This window comes from Schistocerca piceifrons, chromosome 7, assembly GCF_021461385.2.
Source record: "Schistocerca piceifrons isolate TAMUIC-IGC-003096 chromosome 7, iqSchPice1.1, whole genome shotgun sequence".
In the NCBI taxonomy this organism is placed as follows: domain Eukaryota; kingdom Metazoa; phylum Arthropoda; class Insecta; order Orthoptera; family Acrididae; genus Schistocerca; species Schistocerca piceifrons.
In genome coordinates, this window is record NC_060144.1 from 430,907,601 (window position 1) to 430,920,714 (window position 13,114).

The following is a 13,114-nucleotide window of genomic DNA, read 5'->3' on the forward strand; positions in this document are numbered from 1 at the left end:
GCGGGAGACCCGCACCGCCTACTAGGCAAGGTCCTAGCGGAGGTGGTTTACCATTCCCTTCCTCCGACCATAATGGGGATGAGTGATGATGATGAAGACGACACAACAACACTCAGTCATCTTGAGGCAGGAAAAATCCCCCCCCCCCCCCCACCACCACCACCACCACCGGGAATCAAACCCGGGACCCTATGCACGGGAAGCGAGAATGCTACCCCAAGACCACGAGCTGTGGACAAAGGTAACATTGAATGGTGAAAAAAAGTCCTTCAAAAACCATTACTTGATTTTCAACCCAAGTCAATATTTTCTTTAGTTAAGAGAATCTAATGATTTACCAAATGGGTTGTAAATGAGAAATCTTGTCACTGAACACACATTAGAAAACTAGAGAAAATCGTTACCAGCTTTAAATCAGCTTTAGAGCAAGATGGTACAATTCAGATGCCTTGTAATACATTGCACCAGCCATAATGCAGCCCCATTGTGAATGCTGTTCTCAAACACGGGATGAATTAGTTGACGTTTGTAAGCAGCTGGAAATCACCCTGATTACTGTCAAACGATTGGCAGCTGCTGTGAATCGGTGTGTTGGAAGAGCTACTGAGAGTTGTGTACCTGTGATACCTGTACCAGAGAGGCACCTCAAGTACTGTACTCTCCTATGGATCCTGTATCCTCTACAGAAAATACAGGATCTGTCACTACCTGTCCACTTGATTGCAAGTGGCATGTCAGTGGTGGATCTAGCCATCCTGTACAGGATGGACAGGCACCAGGGAGAACTCGGGTTGCTGTACCAGTCCCCTAACCAATAAGTTTCAGGTGCTGTCTTTCACTGAAAATGAGCCAGTGGGACTCACTTCAACTGTTTTGGGAAACCTGTTTTGTCCAGTGTCAGGAGGAGGCAAACGCAAAAGGATAGGGTTCCATTAATGGTCAGCAGGTCAAATTTATGGCGAATGACAGTATCCCATAGGGAAATAGCAGCAAGGGGTAGGAAAGGACACCAAGTGCAATCAGTGTGTATGCCTGGAAGCCTCATTCAACATGTTGAAGAGGCTATTCTGGCAGCTATTGAGGGAACAGGTTTCAACCAACTGTAGATGGTGGCTCATGTTGGGACAAATAATTGATGCCTGTGATCTGAGCTCTGAGGTCATTCTTGGGACATTCCAGTGACCAGCAGAGAAGGTTGAGAAGACCCGCCTTGGGCGTAGTGTTTCACTGAATCTCACAATTTACAGCATTGTCCCCAGAACTGATTGTGGCCCTTTGGTTCTGAGTCAAGTGAAAGGACTGAACCAGAGACTTTGAAGGATCTGTGACAAGCTAGGCTACAACTACCTAGACTTGCGCCATAGGGTTGAGAACTGTAGGATCCACCTAAATACCTAAATAGGTAAGATGTGCACTACACATGAGAAGCTGCTACTCAGGCAGCTGTGTGTGTGTGTGTGTGTGTGTGTGTGTGTGTGTGTGTGTGTGTGTGGTGCATTCAGTCAGACACTGGAAGATTTCTTTGGGAATGGCCACCCATTCTTCGTGGAGTGCTGCACTGAGGAGAGGTATCAATGTCAGTCGGTGAGGCCTGGCACTAAATCAGCATTCCAAAGCACCCCAAAGGGGTTCTATAGGATTCAGGTCAGGACTCTGTGTAGGCCAGTCCATTAGAGGGATGTTATTGTCGTGTAACCACTCCGCTAAAGGCCACACATTATGAACAGGTGCTCGATCTTGTTGAAAGATGCAACTGCCCTCCCAGAATTACTCTTCAACAGTGGGAAGCAAGAAGGTACTTAAAACATCAATGTAGGCCTGTTCTGTGACAGTGCCATGCAAAACAACAGGGGGTGCAAGCCCCCTCCATTAATAACAAGACCACACCATAACACCACTGCCTCTAAATTTTACTGTTGGCACTGCACACACTGGCAGATGATGTTCACCGGGAATTTGCCATCGCCATTGGATCGCCACATTGTGTACCGTGATTCGTCACTCCACACAATGTTTTTCCACTGTTCAATCATCCAATGTATACACTCCTTACACCAAGCGAGGCATCGCTTAGATTAGGCAACTCTCCATCCAATCCAGATAATAATAGCTGTAGGAAACTCAGAAGTGTCAGCGTGAGATCAAAAGAAATTTCTCCCACTGATGAGAGTACTAAAATCCAAATGGTAAACTGCCAAAGCATTTGCAACCAAGTGCCAGAGTTTGAAGTGCTCATGAAAAGCAGTGGAGTGCGCTCATAAAACTTGGTACAGAAAACTGGTTGAAATCTGAAATTGATACTGGTGAGATTTTGGGTGAAAATTTAAGTTTATATCGAAAGGATAGGCAAATGGGGAATGGAGGAGGTGTATTTGTTGCAGTAGTGAAGAAACTCAAATCCACCAAGATAGAAATTGAAGCTGCATGTGAGATTGTTTGGACAAGACTCAGTATAGCAGTGAGCACAAAATAATTGGATCGTTCTATCGCCCACCACTCATCTCCTGATGTAACCAAAAACTTTAGAGGAAAACTTCAGTTCACTTGTACACTATGTGATCAAAAGTATCTGGACACCTGGCTGAAAATGGCATTTACCAGTGTGATGCGTGGTGTATGAGCAGCCGCTTCGCCATGAAATCCAAGTTTTCTCACCTCCCGGCTAACTGTCATAATACTTGCAGTGTATCCTGATGCAGTTTGGAATTCCTGTATGATGGCCTGGATAGATGTCTGAATATTACACATTATGATCCTCTTCAACTGCTGGCGGTCTCTGTCAGTCAACAGACGAGGTCGACTGGTACGCTTTTGTGCTGTACAAGTGTCCCTTCATGTTTCCACTTCACTATCACATCGAAAACAGTGCACTTAGGAATGTTTAGGAGTGTGAAAATCTCGCATACAGATGTATGCAACAAGTGACATCCAATCACCTGACCACATTTGAAGGCTGTGAGTTCTGCGGAGTGCCCCATTCTGCTCTCTCATAATGTCTAATGACTACTGAGGGGCAGCACAATGCATGTAATATGAGAAACATATGTTTTTGGGAGTGTCTGAATACTTTTGATCACATAGTGTATATAAGTTCCCCAATCACACTGTAATTATCGGCAGATACTTCAATGATCCAGCAGTTAATTGGGAAAATTACAGTTTTGTTAGTCATGGGTATGATAAAACATACTGTGAAATTTTAACTAACTGCCTCCTCTGAAAATTACCTAGAACAGATTGTTAGAAACCCCACTCATGATGGAAATATTTTGGATATAGTGGCAACAAATAAAATAGACCAGACGTTTTTGAGGATGTCCACTTCCAAACTGATATGGGACCATTGTGGCAACAATGACTACCAAAGTACAAAGGACAATTAAAACAAGCAGAAAGATATCTATGTTCAGCAAACTAGATAAAAAATCAGCATTGCCATATCTCAATGAGGAACTTGAAACTTTCAGCACAGGTCAGAAGCACGTAGAGGAACTAGGGCTCAAGTTTAAAAGAATAGTTGACCATGCACTGGATAGATGTGTACCCAGTGGAACAGTTTATAATGGGAGGGAACCTCCATGGTGTACAGTCACTGTAAGGAAACCTCTAAAGAAACAGAGATTACTGCGTAACAGGTGTAAAACAAAGTCTAGGGCTGTAGATAAAGAGTTGCTGAATGAAATATGTTTGGCTGGCTTCAATGACTAGCATAGCAGAATTTTGTCAAATGACATTTCCAAAGAAATTCTGGTTGTATGTAAAGGCTGTTAGCAGCACCAAAGTTAGTGTCCAGTCCCTAGCGAATGAGACAGGAACTGAAATTGAGGGTAGCAAAGGAAAAGCTGAAATGCTTTAATTCCATTTTCAAATGTTCCTTTACTAAGGAAAACCCAGGAGAATTGCCCCAATTTAATCCTTGTATCACTGAAAAGGTGAATGAAATAAGTGTTAGTGTAAGTGGTGTTGGGAAACAGCTGAAATCATTAAAATTGTACAAAGCTCCATGCCCCGATGGAATCCCTGTCACTTTATATTCTTAATTTGTGGCTGAGTTAGCCCCTCTTCTAATTATAATTTATTGTAGATCCCTTGAACAAAAATACTGTGCCCAGCTCTTGGAAAAAGGCGCAGGTCACCCCTGTCTACAAGAAGGGTAGTAGAAGTGGTCCACAAAACTACTGACCAATATCCTTGAGATCAATTTGTTGTAGAATCTTAGAATTAATTCTGAGATTAAACATAGTGAGGTATCTTGAACAGAATGTTCTCCTCAGTGCCAACCAGCTGGATTTTGAAAACATTGAGCATATTAAAACCAACTCGCACTTTTTTCACATGACATACTGAAAGCTTTATATCAATGCAACCAGATAGATGCAGTGTTTCTTGATTTCTGAAAAGCATTTGACTCAGTGCTACACTTACAATCATATAGGGTGTCAAGTGAAATTTTTGAGTGGAATGAGGACTTTTTGGGAGGTTGGACACAGCATGTTATCTCAGATGGAGAATAATCATCAGATGTAGAAATAACTTTGGATGTGGCCCATGGAAGTGTGCTGGGGCCCTTCCTGTTCATATTTTATATTAATGACCTCACAGACAATATTAACAGTAAAATCACACTTTTTGCAGATGATGCAGTTATCTGTAATGAAGTGCTATTTGGGAGAAGCTGCATAAATATTCAGTCAGATCTAAAAATTTCGACATGGTGCAGAGATTGGCAGCAACTTACTCATGTTCAGAAATGTAAAATTGTGCACTTCACAAAACAAAAAATGTATCCTATGAATATAATATCAATGAGTCAATGTTGGAATCGGCCTACTCATTCAAATACCTGAGTGTAGCAAATTGTAGGGATGTGAAATGGAATGATCACATACATTCAGTTGTGGATGAAGCACCCACAGAAGAAAGGTGGAAGGAGTATATAAAGGGTCTATGCAACGGCTATGTACTTGAGGACAATATTATGGAAATGGAAGAGGATGTAGATGAAGATGAATGGGAGATATGATACTGCGTGAAGAGTTTGACAAAGCACTGAAAGACCTAAGTCGAAACAAGGCCCCAGGAGTAGATAACATTCCATTAGAACTACTGACAGCCTTGGGAGAGCCAGTCCTGACAAAACTCTACCATTTGGTGAGCAAGATGTATGAGACAGGCGAAATTCCCTCAGACTTCAAGAAGAATATAATAATTCCAATCCCAAAGAAAGCAGGTGCTGACAGATGTGAAAATTACCAAACAATCAGTTTAATAAGTCACGGATGCAAAATACTAACGCAAATTCTTTACAGACGAATGGAAAAACTGGTAGAAGCCGACCTCGGGAAGATCTGTTTGGATTCCACAGAAATGTTGGAACATGTGAGGCAATACTGACCCTACAACTTATCTTAGAAGAAAGATTAAGGAAAGGCAAACCTACGTTTCTAGCATTTGTAGACTTAGAGAAAGCTTTTGACAATGTTGACTGGAATACTCTCTTTCAAATTCTGAAGGTGGCAGGAGTAAAATGCAGGGAGCGAAAGGCTATTTACAATTTGTACAGAAAGCAGATGACAGTTATAAGAGCCTAGGGACATGAAAGGGAAGCAGTGGTTGGGAAGGGAGTGAGACAGGGTTGTAGCCCCTCCCCGATGCTATTCAATCTGTATATTGAGCAAGCAGTGAAGGGAACAAAAGAAAAATTTGGAGTAGGTATTAAAATCCATGGAGAAGAAATAAAAACTTTGAAGTTCGCCGATGACATTGTAATTCTGTCAGAGACAGCAAAAGACTTGGAAGAGCAGTTGAACGGAATGGACAGTGTCTTAAAAGGAGGGTATAAGATGAACATCAACAAAAGCAAAACAAGGATAATGGAATGTAGTTGAATTAAGTCGGGTGATGCTGAGGGAATTACATTAGGAAATGAGACACTTAAAGTAGTAAAGGAGTTTTGCTATTTGGGGAGCAAAATAACTGATGATGGTCAAAGTAGAGAGGATATAAAATGTAGACTGGCAATGGCAAGGAAAGCATTTCTGAAGAAGAGAAATTTGTTAACTTCGAGTATTGATTTAAGTTTCAGGAAGTCGTTTCTGAAAGTATTTGTATGGAGTGTAGCCATGTATGGAAGTGAAACATGGACAATAAATAGTTTAGACAAGAAGAGAATAGAAGCTTTCGAAATGTGGTGCTACAGAAGAATGCTGAAGATTAGATGGGTAGATCACATAACTAATGAGTAGGTATTGAATAGAATTGGGAAGGAGTTTGCGGCCAAACTTGATTAGAAGAAGGGATCGGTTGGTAGGACACGTTCTGGGGCATCAAGGGATCACCAATTGAGTACTGGAGGGCAGTGTGGAGGGTAAAAATCGTAGAGGTAGACCAAGAGATGAATACACTAAGCAGATTCAGAAGAATGTAGGCCGCAGTAGGTACTGGGAGATGAAGAAGCTTGCACAGGATAGAGTAGCATGGAGAGCTGCATCAAACCAGTCTCCGGACTGAAGACCACAACAACAATGTGAGACCCATACCAGGTAGGACTTACTGGGGGTATTGAATGTATACCGAGAAGGGCAGCACAATATTGTACAATCCTGATGCTTGCGCAGATTTATACTCTCAGGCATGCTAGGGCGCGCATGCTTAAGCAGGCAGAAATTTTGTCGTAATGTAGACAAACAGCAAATGGCATAAATTTAGAATATGTGTAATATTAAGTTTTTAGACAGATCCCTTGTATCAATAAAAGTTTATAATTTTGATTAGTCAGAATGTGTTAAAAAATAATTTATTCTCAGGGAGTGTCTTAAAAAGAGGGGGCATTTGTCTTATACTCGGGTAAATACATTCTTTGTAGGTGTGGGGGAATATTTATAAGGACATTATAATCTATTCTTGTAACTCAAAAAAATTGTGATGTCAGCCTAGATCTGTATTTAACATTTGTCACCAGGGTGTACAAATGTACAAAGAAATAGCCAGTGTGTTGGTCAGTACAGAGCTACAGTCTAACTTGAAGATGAATTACAGAACTACATTCTAACTTGAAGATGGACATTTTCATACCGGCACTGATAATTGTTAAGCGTAGTGCATATTCATGCATTACTTCATCAGGTAGCTTTTGCAGTTTTCCGCAGTGGTTGTATTCAGATGTCCTAGACAACTATTTTAATATACTGACCTTTTATTCTGAAGGTGGTGTAAGTCCATTTAAAAAAAAGAGAGATGAAAAAAAAAGAGATATCATGTCAAATAAGTGTACACTTAATTAATCATAAGTTATGTGATAGTTATTTAAAAAATAGACTTACACTAGCTTCAGAATAAAAGGTGCAATATGAGGTTTGTACTTGATTGCATAAGTGCATTGTTGTTCATAACCATCAGTGCAAAGTGTTGCTAGAGATATTGTTAGTGAATGGATATTTTGACAGAATGTCAGAACGAAGTGTATTTAGTGTGTTTGCAGTTACTTGTTGAATTATATACATACCAGGTCATACTGAATCATAAAGCGATTTTCTTCACCTGTACCAGGCTCCTCTTCAAGAATTTATTTGCTTTTACAATTTGCAAGCTCGCCATTTTTGCCCCCCTCCTCTCTCAGTGTCTCTAACAAGCAGCCGTGAGGTTGGTTGGCAGCAGCTCCTCATTCTTCTCATTTGTCCACCCTCTGTTTCATCTCCTAGTATGGAGGACAATTCACATTGTTTGTTTAATGTATCTAGTCTGGGTCTTCCTCTCTAATTTCTGCCTTCTACAACTCCATCAGTTTTCCATTTACTCTCCTCTCCGATACACCATCATGTCAGAGTATATAGCCTATCAGCTGAGTCCTTCTTCTTTTTAGGTGTTTCATGAACCGTCTGTTTTCTGTTGCTCTAATGAAAATTTCCTCGTTTGTGATTGTTTATCTCCAGCTGATTTTCATCTTTCTTCTGCATCACAGTTTCCTCTCCTCTTTCCATCTTATTGTCCAAGCTTTCTTGCTGTATGTTGCAATGCTCCACACACAGATCTTCAACGTTTATTTCTTCACACCAACACTTATATTCTTTGTACTGAATATGTTTTTCTTCATAAAGCATTCTTGGCCTGGGTAATTCTGTATACTATCTCCTTGTAGCTACCTCTGTCACTCGTGATTTTACTTCCCAGGTAATTAAATTGTTCACTTCCTCAATTGTTTCATTTTTCAATTGTACCACTGTCTTGCTTCCTTTGTGCCTACTGAAAACTAGAACTTTTGTTTTATGTGCATTTATTGCCATATGGAATTCTTCCTCCAATATTCTATCCATTATGTTCAGGATTTTTTTGTAGTCTCCTTCACTTTCCACATTTAGTGCCGTATCGTTGGCAAATCTCAGCATTCTACTTTATCTCCATGAAATGTTATTCTTGTTTACTTCTTCTCTTATCCTGTTGATTGCTTTCTGTATTTGCTACCCTCTTTTGAATGCTACCTGGTTCTTCTTCATTATCACAGCGAATTACTCTGACGTCATTAATGTAGGTGTTATATATAAGTCGCCTCTCTCTAAGCTGATTCCTGTTTGGTGAAGGATACTGAATAAAACATTCCAGTTGACAGCGTCAAATGTTTTCTCAAGATCTACAAATGCTGTGGATGGACTCTTGCCTTTTTTCAACTGTTCCTCTATCGCTTGCATTAGTGCCAATAATGTTTCTCTTGTTCCCACACATTTTCTAGAACTGTGCACTGGTCTTCAGATAATTGTCCCTCTATTTGTTTTTCCATTTTTCTGAGAGTAATTTTGGTGGCTGTTTTCGATGCAGTACGAGTAACTAGAGAGATGGTTGGCATTTGTCTTTATTTAATTCTTGCCTATGTAAATAATAAATTACACAGATATGGCAATAAGTTATTCATCTGACGAATCTGTAAATAGAAGCAGGAAAAATAAAAGACCAAGAATACTTGCAAACCCTTGTGAGGAGGATTTTCTTTATGTGCGGGATAAAGGTGAATTGTTAGTTAGTGAAGTGAGCAAATCTACCTTGGAAGTAAAAGAGCCGGCCGGCGTGGGCGAGCGGTTAAAGGCGCTACAGTCTGGAACCGCACAACCGCTACGGTCGCAGGTTCGAATCCTGCCTCGGGCATGGATGTGAGTGATGTCCTTAGGTTAGTTAGGTTTAAGTAGTTCTAAGTTCTAGGGGACTTATGACCACAGCAGTTGAGTCCCATAGTGCTCAGAGCCATTTGAAGTAAAAGATTTTGAGTTTGATTCATTGTTGGAGGGAGATGGTGAAGATAAGGAATCGCAGATAATAGGTAAAAGAAGTTCAACAATACAAATTATTTTTCACTGATTATATATTAAGAATGATAGTTAAAGGAACAAATAAAACAAATAAATATTCTGTACAATACATAAATTCTTTATCTAGCAGTGAATGATACCAACAGGCCTGGCAGACTGTTATGAGAGGAAAAATGAATACATATACTGACATACTGCTTATCACGGTAAAGTGCAACAACAAGAAATGAGACTACATTGATCTAAAAAGGACATGCATACAAACACACACATAAAAAAACATATGAAATGTGACTGTTTTTATCCATATTGTAATTTTACATTTTTTGGACAATATAACAGGTGAACAAAATTCGAAATATCATAAAAGTGATTGTTGATAGTTTCAAAAATGCTGTTAAACCTTGCAAAAGCATTGTATTTGACAAATATATATCTCCACAGAGAGAAAGTCTAATTTTTGCCATTATATTCCAGGCAAGCATCACAAGTATGGTATAAAGGTATAAAAACAGTCTCTTCCCAAAGATAACACCTATAATATTGACATTTATGCCAGAAAAAAATGCAGTGACAATTGAGAACACACATTTGTGTACTGTTTTAATGAGATTAGTAAATGGATTATTATTTGAGGGCCGTATATTATCTACAGAAAGCTATTACACAAGTGAGTCTGTGGTTGCAGATATATTTGCAGTAAAATTATACCACCACATGCAAAACAAAAATAAAAGGGGGTGGAGAAATCTTCAAGACAGACATGTAAAATATCCTGAGAAAGTCTATTAACAAAGTTTCAAGAATATACGAACGCATAGTTTTGCAGCGATATATACTGAAACAATTTTCTCGGGGGTTCCACGTGTGTCCAGTGGTTTAAAATCCACGAGCTTTCAGCCAAGTTCTCCTCGGCCATTGTCAAGTATTGACTATCTAATGGCTGCTACTGCCTTTCTTATGAGGGTGGTTTGAAAAGTTCTGGGAATGACCACGAGAGGTCAGCACTAGCACAATGAGTTGTTCTCGTGATATTCATTAGACTTTTGCCTGTAAACACATGCGACGTCAGTGCTCTTGGAAGAAAGCTGTGGCGGTGATATGGCTCTGTTGTTCTTCCCGTGTACCGATTTGCGATGATTGAAAAAATCGAGATTCGAGCAGTGATTAAGTATTTCGTAAAGAATGGTATGAAAGCAAAGGACATTCATGCCGATTTCCAGAATACACTGGGGGACTCTGCTCCTTCATATTCAACTGTTGCCAAGTGGAAAACATTCAGTCAGGAGAGCTTAGATGATGATCTGTGCGGTGGTCGGCCATGATGTGTCACTGCTCCAGAAATCATTGCAAAAGTGCACAAAATGGTCATGGAGGATCGCCGATTGAAAGTGCATGAAATTGCTCACACTCGCCAGATGTCATCTGAAGGGGTATATCACATTTTAACTGGAGAATTAGAAATGGAAAAACATTATCTGCAAGATGGGTGCCACTACTCTTGATGCTGGATAAGAAACATGTGCCATCGTAATGGCAAAATTACACAAACTAAGCTAAGAATTGTTGCCACACCCGCTTTATTCATCTGATATGGCTCCGTCAGACTTCCATCTCTTCCCAGAAATGAAAATTTTTCTCGGTGGACGGAGATTCACTTCAAATGAAGAATTGATAGCCGGAGTTTTAGAACTATTTTGCAGGCCTGAAGGAAACTCATTTTGGAGATGGGATCAAGGCACTATAACATCGTTGGACCTAGTGCATTAACCTACAAGGAGACTACATTAAAAAATTAAAAAAAAGTTTCAGTGATGTAAGTACTTTTTTCTATTCTGTTCTGAGAGCTTTTCAAACTACCCTCATATATTGCCACACTGTCTTCACTGGTGTCACCCATGCTCACTCCAGCACCATATATGGTACTGCTTTCATTGTGCGTCACCTTTCCAATGGGCTCCAAGTTATGCGTAGCTGCAGCCCACCATCTTTATCGAGGGTGTTGTCATAAATTTTTAACGGGGTCGCTTCTTTTACAAACACTGTCCCTAAAACTAGTAGTCAATGTAATAACAGATGTCTCGGTAAATGCAATACAGTGTCCATTTTCTAAAGCATGTTCTGCCACCACTGAATTCTCAGGATCCTGTAGGCTAAAACATCTCTTGTGTTCCACACGGCACTGTTCAATAGTACATACAGTCTGTCTGTTATAGAATTGTCCACACCCACATGGTATTTTATATACTTCTGGTGTTTTGAGTCCAACATCGTCTTTCACAGGCCTTATCAGCTGTCAAATTTTAGCTGGTGCCCTAAAAACCATACAGATTTTATTCTTCTTTAGAAGCCGGCTAATCTCTCCTGTTGTTGAGCCACAGAACGGCAAGAACGCAAGCTTCTTCATACCCTCCTCGGAGGCCTTCTGCTTATGTTTCTTCGGCAAGGGGGCTTGCAAAATCTGCAGTTTTTGCAGCTGTTTTCTTTGAAGACTTTCGTAAGCAGTTCAGTTCCTTTAGAAGGCTTTCAGTGTCTGAAACGGCTTCTGCTTGCCCATCTACATCTACATTGATACTCCGCAAGCCACCCAACGGTGTGTGGCGGAGGGCACTTTACGTGCCACTGTCATTACCTCCCTTTCCTGTTCCAGTCGCGTATGGTTCGCGGGAAGAAAGACTGTCTGAAAGCCTCCGTGCGCGCTCTAATCTCTCTAATTTTACAGTCGTGATCTCCTCGGGAAGTATAAGTAGGGGGAAGCAATATATTCGATACCTCATCCAGAAACGCACCCTCTCGAAACCTGGCGAGCAAGCTACACCGCGATGCAGAGCGCCTCTCTTGCAGAGTCTGCCACTTGAGTTTATTAAACATCTCCGTAACGCTATCACGGTTACCAAATAACCCGGTGACGAAACGCGCCGCTCTTCTTTGGATCTTCTCTATCTCCTCCGTCAACCCGACCTGGTACGGATCCCACACTGATGAGCAATACTCAAGTATAGGTCGAACGAGTGTTTTGTAAGCCACCTCCTTTGTTGATGGACTACATTTTCTAAGCACTCTCCCAATGAATCTCAACCTGGTACCCGCCTTACCAACAATTAATTTTATATGATCATTCCACTTCAAATCGTTCCGTACGCATACTCCCAGATATTTTACAGAAGTAACTGCTACCAGTGTTTGTTCCGCTATCATATAATCATACAATAAAGGATCCTTCTTTATATGTGAGTGGTTCCCGATAAACTCTGTGGCTGAGACAACCATTTTCTTTCCGGCAGTTGAGTACGTCTAGAAAATGCAAAGCTTCAACCGTCTCTACTTCCATTGTGAAGCTGATGTTATCATGGATGCTGTTGATGTGGTTGAAAAATTCTCCTAGCTTTTCACACCCATGAGGCCAGACAATGAATGTGTCTTTGACGTAATGATAAAAGGAATTAGGTGTTGCAGGAGCCGTCTCCAGGGTGATGCTCTCAAAGTACTCCATGAAAAGGAGGGTTGCCTATAGCTAGAGCTGATGGGCTTCCAATGGCGACGCCGTACATCTGGTTAAAATAATGTCCATCATACAAAAAATACGACATCAGAGCGTGCCAAAAAATACAATGACATCAGAGTGTGCTTAGATAAATCCACAACAGTGTCATCAAATAACTGGGGGAGCAAATCTATACAGTCTTTGATGGGAACCCGTGTCAACAAAGACACCACATCAAAGCTAACCATATCATCTCTTTCTCTGAGATGCAAGCATTTAATTCGACTGATGAAGTCTGTCATATTCTTGATGTGGTATTCACAATGACCAACGT